This window comes from Pristis pectinata, chromosome 23 (assembly GCF_009764475.1).
Source record: "Pristis pectinata isolate sPriPec2 chromosome 23, sPriPec2.1.pri, whole genome shotgun sequence".
In the NCBI taxonomy this organism is placed as follows: domain Eukaryota; kingdom Metazoa; phylum Chordata; class Chondrichthyes; order Rhinopristiformes; family Pristidae; genus Pristis; species Pristis pectinata.
The window spans coordinates 829,218-840,188 of NC_067427.1; positions in this window are offsets into that span (position 1 = coordinate 829,218).

Consider the following 10,971-nt stretch of genomic DNA (forward strand, 5'->3'; position numbering starts at 1 on the left):
ATTATACAGCCAACCTCCGGTAGTTAAACATGACAAATTCATTTTGTCAGGCTATTTCCATCTTTAGTCTGCGAACCACTCGATTATTCCTCTCTGTTTCTGGTCCAAGTGTTCTGTGCTTATAATGAAACCATAATGTGTGACAGTGGATTCAAAAGGTGCAGCAGTGCTTTCGTAAACACACACACACACACACACACACACACACACACACACACACACACACACACACACACACACACACACACACACACACAAACACACACTCTCACACAAACAGTCTCTCATGAGATCATGAGGGCATGAGGGGCATAGACAGCGTGAAAGCACATAGTCTTTTTCCCAGGGAGAAAGTGCTAAAAACAAGAGGGCATAGGTTTAAGGTTAGAGGTGAGAGATTTAAAAGGGACATCAGGGGCAGCTTCTTCACACAGAGGGTGGTGCGTATTTGGAATGAGCTGCCAGAAATAGTGGTTGAGAGGGGCACATAAGGAACATTTAAAAGCAATCTAGATAAGTCCGTGGACAGGAAAGGTTTAGAGGGCTATGGGCCAAACACAGACAGATGGGACCAGCTCACTGGGCAATATGGATCAGCATGGACGAGTTGGGCCGAAGGGCCTGTTTCCATGCTGTGTGACTCTATGACTCTATGACTTATAATCACACACATACATTCATTAACACACACACGAACACACTCACACGCACACACAATCTATCACACACACACACAAATATACACAGAAATTAGTATAAAAATCAAAGCAAACTATTTACGTAAAAAATCATTTAGCATCAATGTGCAATAAATAATGCACGAATAACTTATTAAAAAGTTTAAATCTTTCTCTGTTATTGTAAATATTTGGCTTTGAGCCAAATAAAATAATTACTTCAGAATTGACCAAGTGGGTTATTTCAAATGACATGACAAATGGAGAGCAGATTCCCCTTCCTTCTCCGTTAAAGTGACAGAGCAGATTTTCAATGTTTGAACGTTTAACTTTGAAGGCCTCGGGACTAATGCTTGGTTGTGCCTCATTGATGTCATGGCTGAAAGTAAGTATTGATCAAGAAACACTGAGCCTCAGTCACTGCCTGTGGTCTCCCACGCTTCTGGATGCTGTAAGCAGTCATCAGACACAAGGTAACGTACCCCAGCTGCATACTGGACATCAAGACTCGAGCAACAGAATGGAGAAGGCCTTTCCCCCTAATCCCCACCCTCCAACTCTAAGCCTTTGGAGCCCAGCACTGGCTCCTAATGCCCCAGGTGAGGGTCAACCAGGGATTGGTATTGCAACAAAAAAGCACCCCAGCTTTGTTAGCTGTCAGAACCATCAATAATTTAATTGTTTCTGAGTGTATATTAAAATGAAGTAAAGAATTTTAAATTATTAACTGTTTTTACAAATTCAAGCACCACTTAAAAATCACACAAACCTTTAAGCCAGAATATAAGTAATTGTCTTCCTCTCTCCATCTCTTCCTTCTTGTAGCCTGCAGCACCTGGTGCAGCCACTGCCCTTCAGGATCCAGAGCTGGGTCTGTGATTTTCAGTGCAGTCTGAGGACACACAGCTACATCTGGTTCTTTAAAACGTTTTAAGACTTTATTTATACAGCAGGTAACAAGCCCAATGAGTCTGTGCCACCCATTTAATCCCATGTTAACCTACTAACCCGTACGTCTTTAGAATGTGGGAGGAAACCCCCGCAGATATGAGGAGAACATAAAAGCTCCTTACAGACAGCAACGGGAATCGAACCCTGATCGCTGGCGCTGTAATAGTGTTACGCTAACCACTGCACTACTATGTCACCCTCTGCAGTGGTTCCACTGCACAGATCCACCAGGAGTGCAGTGGAGGAGCAAGTTGGCAGATTTGATCTTCCAAATCCATCAACAGGTCCCACTCTTCACAACCTGTGCACAGAAACCCAGGAACTGCCGCAGCTTCAGTGCAATGGTCGGCAAGGTCTGGCCTGGGACCCAGCTCTACAAACCCACCTTTCCCTTTGTCCCTGAATATCTTCAGTTAACAAAAATCTGTCAAACTCAGATTTAACAGTAATGGTTACATAGAACATAGAAGAGTACAGCACAATACAGGCCCTTCGGCCCACAATGTTGTGCCGACCTTTAAACCTCACCTAAGACTATCTAACCCCTTCCTCCCACATATCCCTCCATTTTAAATTCCTCCATATGCTTATCTAACAATCTCTTGAATTTGACCAATGTACCTGCCTCCACCACCGCCCCAGGCGGCACATTCTACGCCCCAACCATTCTCTGGGTAAAAAACCTTTCTCTGATGTCTCCCTTGAACTTCCCACCCATTACTTTAAAGCTATGCCCTCTTGTATTGAGCACTGGTGCCCTGGGAAAGAGGTGCTGGCTGTCCACTCTATCTATTCCTCTTAATATTTTGTACACCTCTATCATGTCTCCTCTCATCCTCCTCCTCTCCAAAGAGTAAAGCCCTAGCTCCCTTAGTCTCTCCTCATAATGCATACTCTCTAATCCAGGCAGCATCCTGGTAAATCTCCTCTGCACCCTGTCCAATGCCTCCACATCCTTCCTATAATGAGGCGACCAGAACTGGACACAGTACTCTAAGTGTGGTCTAACCAGGGTTTTGTAGAGCTGCATCATTACCTTGCAGCTCTTATACTCTATCCCTTGACTTATGAAAGCTAACATCCTATAAGCTTTCTTAACTACCCTATCCACTTGTGAGGCAACTTTCAGGGATCTGTGGATATGAACCCCCAGATCGCTCTGCTCCTCCACACTACCCAGAATCCTGCCATTAACTTTGTACTCTGCCTTGGAGTTTGTCCTTCCAAAGTGTACCACCTCACACTTGTCCGGATTGAACTCCATCTGCCACTTGTCAGCCCAGCTCTGCATCCTATCAATGTCCCTCTGCAATCTTCGACAATCCTCTACACTATCCACAACACCACCAGCCTTTGTGTCATCTGCAAACTTGCCAACCCATCCTTCTACCCCCTCATCCAAGTCATCAATAAAAATCACAAAAAGCAGAGGTCCCAGAACCGATCCTTGTGGGACACCATTAGTCACAGCCCTCCAATCTGAATGCACTCCCTCCACCACAACCCTCTGCTTTCTATGGGCAAGCCAATTCTGAATCCACATGGCCAAGCTTCCCTGGATCCCATGCCCTTTGACCTTCTGAAGTAGCCTACCATGTGGAACCTTGTCAAAAGCCTTACTAAAATCCATGTATACCACATCTACTGCACTACCCTCATCAATCTGTCTGGTCACCTCCTCAAAGAACCCTCTCAGGCTTGTGAGACATGACCTGCCCTTCACAAAGCCATGCTGGCTGTCCCTGATCAGACCATGATTCTCTAAATGCTCATAGATCCTACCTCTAAGAATCCTTTCCAACAGCTTACCCACCACAGACGTAAGGCTCACCGGTCTGTTATTCCCTGGACTATCCCTACTACCTTTTTTGAATAAGGGGACAACATTTGCCACCCTCCAATCCCCTGGTACCATTCCTGTGGACAACAAGGACTCAAAGATCCTAGCCAACGGTTCAGCAATCTCCTCCCTTGCCTCGTGGAGCAGCCTGGGGAATATTCCGTCAGGCCCCGGGGGCTTATCTGTCCTAATATTTTCTATCAGCTCCAAAACATCCTCTCTCTTGATATCAACATGCTCTAGAACGTTAACCTTACCAACACTGTCCTCAGCGTCATCAAGGCCCCTCTCCTTGGTGAATACGGAAGAGAAGTATTCATTGAGGACCTCACCCACTTCCACAGCTTCCAGGCACATCTTCCCACCTTTGTCTTTAATCGGACCTACCTTTACTCTAGCCATCCTTCTGCTCTTCACGTACGAGAAAAAAGCCTTGAGGTTTTCCTTAACCCTACTCGCCAAGGCCTTTTCATGTCCCCTTCTTGGTCTCCTCAGTTCCTTCTTAAGTTCCTCCCTTGCTACCCTATAATCCTCAAGAGACCTATCTGATCCTTGCTGCCTAAACCTTATGTACGCTGCCTTAAGTATGTTACCTGAGCATTGAGCCAATAATGTAGAGTTCTAGATTTCCATCTGCTCCTTGCTGAAGAAATGTTTCTGAGCTTAATGGTCTGGCTGTGTCCCCTGGTCCTAGATTCTATGAGCATGTGAAACTTCTCTCCTCCCAACCTATTTTTTCTCAGCTGGGAACAGCTGTTTTTGGGCAAGTCCACACCTAACATGTGGAGGATGTTTAAAGACCAACTGCACAGAGTACAGGACTGGTATATTCCAGTTAGAAGGAGGGAGAGAAGGATGTCAAGGTAAGGGAACCTTGGATGACAAGAGAGGTGGTGAATTTAGTCAAGAAGAAACAGGATGTGTATGTAAGGTTTAGGAAGCTAAAATCAAACCCCTTGAGGATTATAAAGAAGATAGAAAAGAACTCAAGGAGGGAATTAGGAGAGCCAGGTGGAGCCATGAAAAATCCTTGGCAAGTAGGATTAAAGAGAATCCCAAGGCATTCTATACATACATCAAGAGCAAGAGGATAACTCGGGAGAGGGTAGGACCACTCAAGGATAAAAGAGGGAACATGTGCTTGGAGGCAGAGGATGTGGGTGAAGTCCTAAATGTGTACTTTGTGTCAGTATTCACCAAGGAGAAGGACGTGGCGGATAGGGAGATCAGTGTGGAGCGTGCTAATATGCTGGGGCATTTTGAAATAAAGAAAGAGAGATGTTTGGTCTCTTGAAGAACATTAAAGTGGATAAGTCCCCAGGGCCTGATGGGATATACCCCAGGTTATTGAGAGAGGCAAGAGATGAGATTGTTGGGGGCCTTGACCAAGATGTTCATGTCCTCTCTAGCCACAGGTGAGGCCCCGGAGGACTGGAGAGTAACTAATGTTGTTCCTTTGTTCAAGAAGGGAAATAGGTATAATCGTTGTAACTATAGACTGGTGAGTCTCACGTCAGTGGTAAGGAAGCTATTGGAGAAGATTCTTAGGGATAGGATTTACAAACTTTTGGAAAACCATGGCCAAATTAGGGACAGTCAGCTTGGCTTTGTGTGGGGCATGTCACGTCTTACCAACTTGATTAATTTTTCGATAAGGTGATGAGGGTGATCGATGAAGGCAGAGCTGTGGATTTTAAGGCATTCGACAATATCCCTCATGGGAGGCTCATTCAGAAGATTAAGATGCATGGGATCCACGGTGACTTGCTGTTTGGATTCAGAATTGGCTTGCACATAGGAGACAGGGGTGGAGAGGTTTACTCTGGTTGGAGGTCTGTGATCAGTGGTGTTCTGCAGGGATCAGTGCTGGGACCTCTGTTGTTTGTGATATAATAACATGACTTGGATGAAAATGTAGATGGGTGGGTTAGTAAGTTCGCAGATGACCAAAAAATCGGTGAAGTTGTGGACAATGTAGAGGGATGTCAAATGATACAACAGGATATAGATCAGTTACAGGTATGGGCGGAGAACTGGCAGGTGGTTTTTAATCAAGTGTGAGGTCAGTGTGAGGCGTTGCACTTTGGGAGGTCAAATGTAAAGGGACAGTAGACAGTTATTAGTAGGATCCATAACAGCATTGATGTACAGAGGGATCTTGGGGTCCAAGTCCAGAAGAGGTTCATCAGGATGCTGCCTGGATTAGAGGGCATGAGCTATAAGGAGAGGTTGGACAAGCTTGGGTTGTTTTCTCTGGAGCGGAGGAGGCTGAGGGGAGACCTGATAAAGGTTTATAAAATTATGAGAAGCACAGATAGAGTAGACAGCCGGTATCTTTTTCCCAGGGTCAAAATGTCTGATACATGCATTTAAGGCGAGAGGGGAAAAGTTCAAAGGAGATGTGTGGGGCAGGTTTGTTACACAGAGAGTGGTGGGTGCCTGGAACGGGCTGCCGGGGGTGGTGGTGGTAAATATAAGTAAATACAATAGAGGCATTTAAGATGCTGTTAGGTAGGCACATGAATATGTAGAGAATGGGGGGATATGGAGTGTATGCAGAAGGGAGGAGTTTAATTAAATGTCGTTAGCTCAATTAGTTCAGCACAATACTGTGGACTGAAGGAACTGTTCCTGTGCTGTTTTGTTCAATGTTCTACTCTCATTGGTATTTTGAAAACTTGGATTTGTTCACAATCTTCTCAATTCCAAGGAATAAAACTTGAGTTTGTGTAATCTCTCCTCTTAATTTAACCCTTGCAATCTGAATATAATTCTGTAATATGGAATGTGCTCTATCCAAACATCTCCCTACAACATGTGGCCCAACTCTGCCACCTGAAGCTGCAGATATGGTTACACCTGGGATTTATTTTGCAGCAACATCACCTTCCCCCTGCACCTCAGCACTCAGGAGTGCACTAGATATAAAAGCCAGCAGTCACTGGGCAGTTTGTTCACTTCCTGCATGTCCATTTCATTCTAGTTATTGGTACAGTATAGTTACATCTCTAAATCTCTTTGGACCTCTGCTCCTTTCGGATTTTCACCATTGAGAAAGTATTTATCTTTATTCAGTCCAAAGTGGATGACTTCACTTTAACCAACAATGAAATCCATTGCCATAGTTCTGCTCATTCACTCTGGTGACTGACATGTGCACCACCTCCAGCCGTTGGGTCAATCAACACCCTCTTGTAGTCGTCACCTACCACCGACACTCTCTGCACTCTCTCCATCTCAACCCCTCCTCTGTAACTTAACACATATTTGACACTAATACTTCCAGTTCTGATAAAAGGGCATTGCCCTAAAACATTTACTCTGTTTCCCTCTCCACAGACACTGCCTGACCCGCTGAGTGTCTCCAACATTTTCTGCTTCTGTTTCCAACTTCCAGATCTACAATTTCTCCTTCACAAACCCGCAGTGGCTCCCTCACCAACCTTGTCTCCCGTGATGTAGACTCTAGCTTTCTGTTGAAGCAGATGTTAGACTGACTAGTTATGATGCCATTGTTTCCATCTCCCAACTGCTTAAATTACAGAGTGATAGTCTCAGGTTTTCAGTTGGGAGGAACAGTTTGTGAACTGAGGACTTTGGAGTAACACAGTTACAACGCTGGATAAAATATTGACTGCTCTACACAGTAATATTTTGGAATCCATGCTCTATTCTCCACGCACAGGCCCAGCAGTTTGCCCTTCTTTGCTCTGCACCAAGCATCCAACAATGCCATAGTCTTCATCTGTTTCCACATCACATTCGAATCTACTGCACTTCGATTCATCTCGACTGAACATCATTACCTTATCCACTGACATAAGTATCCAACAGAAGGCAGGTGATTTGTCGTAAACAGGCAGGACCAATAGGTCCCTTGTTTTGCATCACTCCCAACAAATCAGAGTCTCAGGCATTTTGTGTTCCTTTTGCATCTGGTGGTGCCCTTCCTGCTCCTGAGCGATAAGTTAATTTGCAGAGTCTGTGGACTGCAGATACTGGAAATCTGTTTCTCTCTCCACAGACGCTGCTTGACCCTGTGAGTTTTTAACAGTTTCTGTTTTTATCCCTATTTTACCTAACTCATTCCTATCCCTAGTAGCTTCAATAAAACTCACCAACAATGACATCTCCACCAGTTTCCCATTCCTCTTTGGACAGGAGTCATTTTACTTTAACATTTTATCAGTTTCCAGTTTGGTTTGGTTGAAAGCACACATTTCGATTTTCAAAAGCTTGTGTGAGTTCTTCTCAAATTGTCGCTCTGTGCAACTCACAGCTTTCCTCAAGCAATATTTTGTTTCTCCGATTTTAATCTACACAGATAACAAAACAGGTAAACAAGTATTGTGGTGATGATTAACTGTTTATTCAGGGAGCATGAGTTTGATCTAAACCAACCACAGCAAAGTAGCAACAGGGTAATCTATGTTGCAGATCACAATCCATAAAAAAGTTGTTTATGTGTTTTGTTTTCAGAAATGATTTGGTTGCTTATCAGATGAAGCTTATATATGTGTTTTCCAAAGATTTATGAGTTTGTTTGAAAATGGGGTTATCTGGCCTACCTTAATTTTCAGTAAGTTGAAGCAATGCTGTTTTAGGACCACCAAAATTGCACCTAATTCTCTGACAAATACAGCAGTTATCAACAGCAAAATAAAGCGTGACCAGCAACAACTAATCCACAGCCCAAACCTTCTTTGGAGAGTTTTTTTTCATATCACCTCAATGGAAGTGTTAATCTGTTCAATGAAACAAAATTGGAAGAAAGCCATGGGAATAAATTAGGCAAAGATCAGCCAATGGTCACATCTTACAACACAGTGTTCAGTTTATGTGATTCAGCCCAACAGTTACATCTCAGTGTAAGCAGTCTGCTGACCATTATTGTCAGCACTGAGTAAAACATCATCATAAATCAAATGATAATGTTATTAATTCGCCAGAGAAAATCCCTTTTTACATCCGGACTTAAACCCAAACTTTGCAGAATTTGTGGGCTTTCTCATGAAGCCTGAGGAATTTCCATCGGGTTCAGGAAACTGTTGAAGTTCTGGATCGTGAGTCGAGGTGTGGGGTATTACCTTTGGACACCGTTGGCAAGAAGCAGCTTGAAATTCCAATGTTAATTCAACGTGCCGATCTCCGTCAGGCTGCCGTCCATGCTCATTTCCATAATTACAAATGTAAATTTTTCTGTGATCTAGCAGTCCTTATATCTCTTTCCTTGCGTTAGAAAATAGTGGTAAACTGCTGAAGCTTTATTAATAAATCTGATGCTTGTTTCCCATCTGTGAGAAACCTGACCTTAAATTATTGAATTATTACATTATTGAAGCAGTTACCAACCTTTTGGTAAACTGGATATGTAAAAACTGTTCTAACGTGCCAGCTGGTGTTCCACAATACAAGCTGAACATCAGAAACACTTTGAGTGGCTACAATTGACTGAACCATGATTTAGACAGTTCTTGTTTCAGTCCTGCTCAGGCCCCTCCTGAACTTGATCCTGCTATATTGATGACCGTATCGGTGCTGCTTCCTGCACTTTACAGAACTGGGAAGGTTCATGGCTTCTGTTGTCATTTTCCACCCTGCTCTCACCTTCACCTGCTCCATCTCTGACTTTTCCCTTTACTTTCTGGATCTCTCTCACTCCATTTCAGGAGACAGTCTGGTCACTAACATCCATTCCTTGCCCACAGACCCCCACTTCCATTACTCTTTGTCCATCCTGTCTCAGTAAGGACTCGTTCCATTCATCCATTTCCTCCATTACTGTCGAATTTATTCTATCAGTGAGACTTTCCACACTGGTGCCTCTGAGATATTTCTGCTCCCTGATCCATGGCTTTCCTTCCACCAGAGGTAACAGATCCTTCCACCACATCTCATCTACTTCCTGTATCTCTGCTCTTACCCCTCTCTTCCCAGACAGAGCAAGGTAGAATTGCCCCGGTCCTCCCAACCTGCCTCTGCATTCAGTCGATCATCCTTTGCAATTTTTGCCACTATCAAAAGACTCCACCAGAAATACCCTCCCTGCCTTTCCCCGTTCATAGAACATAGAACAAGAAAAGTACAGCACAGGAACAGGCCCTTCGGCCCACAATTTTGTGCCGAACCAATTACATTAGTAATAAAATGCCCAACTAAACGAATCCCTTCTGCCTACACAATGTCCATATCCTACCATTTCCCTCACATTCATGTGTCTATCTAAGAGTTTCTTGAACGCCCCTATTGTATTTGCCTCCACCACCAGCCCAGGAAGCGCATTCCAGGCACCCACCACTCTGTGTAAAAAACTTGCCCCACACATCTCCTTTGAACTTACCCCCTATCACCTTAAATGTATGCCCTCTGGTATTAGACACTTCAACCCTGGGGAAAGATACCGGCTGTCTACTCTACCTATGCCTTTCATTATCTTATAAACCTCTATCAGATCTCCCCTCAGCCTCCGTTGCTTCAGAGAGAACAACCCAAATTTGTCCAATCTCTCCTTGTAGTACATGCCCTTAATCCAGGCAGCATCTTGGTAAACTTCTTCTGCATCCTCTCCGAAGCCTCCACATCCTTCCTATAAAGGGACGACCAAAACGGAATGCAATACTCCAGATGCTGCCTAACTAAAGTTTTATAAAGCTGCAACATAACTTCCTGACTCTTGAACTCAGTGCCTCGACTAATGAAGGCAAGCATGCTATATGCCTTTTTTACTGGCCTATCAACTTGTGTGGCCACTTTCAGGGAGCTATGAACTTGGACCCTAAGATCCCTCTGTATATCAACACTGTTAAGGGTCTTGACATTACATTTGATATAAGGGTCCTTACATTTGATCTCCTAAGATGCAACACTTCACACTTGGCTGGGTTAAACTCCATCTGCCATCTCTCTGCCCTTATCTGCAACCGATCTATATCCAGCTGTATCCTTTGCCAGTCTTCTACACGATCCACAACACTGCCAATCTTTGTATCATCTGCAAATTTACCTACCCACCCATGTACATTTTCATCTGGGTCATAGTACAGATCCCTGAGGAACACTACTAGTCATGGACATCCAGCTACAATAAGTCCCCTCAACCACTACCCTCTGTCTTCTACAGGCAGGCCAGTTCTGAATCCAAATGGCCAATTCACCATGGACCCCATTCATCTTAATCTTCTGAATGAATCCCATGCATCTTCTGGATGACAACACTTCAAAGGAATCATTCCCTTTGCCACTCCCTGGTCTGCTCCGCTTCTTGCAGCAGGAGGTCCAACCCCTATCCTTTTATCGCCTCCTGTTCCTCCGAGTGAAGCTGTGATTCACCTGCACCTCTTCTAGTTGACGGCATCTGATGTTCACAAAGTATATCAGAGAAACTAAATGCAGATTGGGTGATCACTTGATGCACCTGCATTCAGTCCGCAGGGGTGACTCAGTCCCTGTGTGGCCTGCCACATTAGTCTTCCATCTCAGTCCCACTCTGACCTATCCATCTGC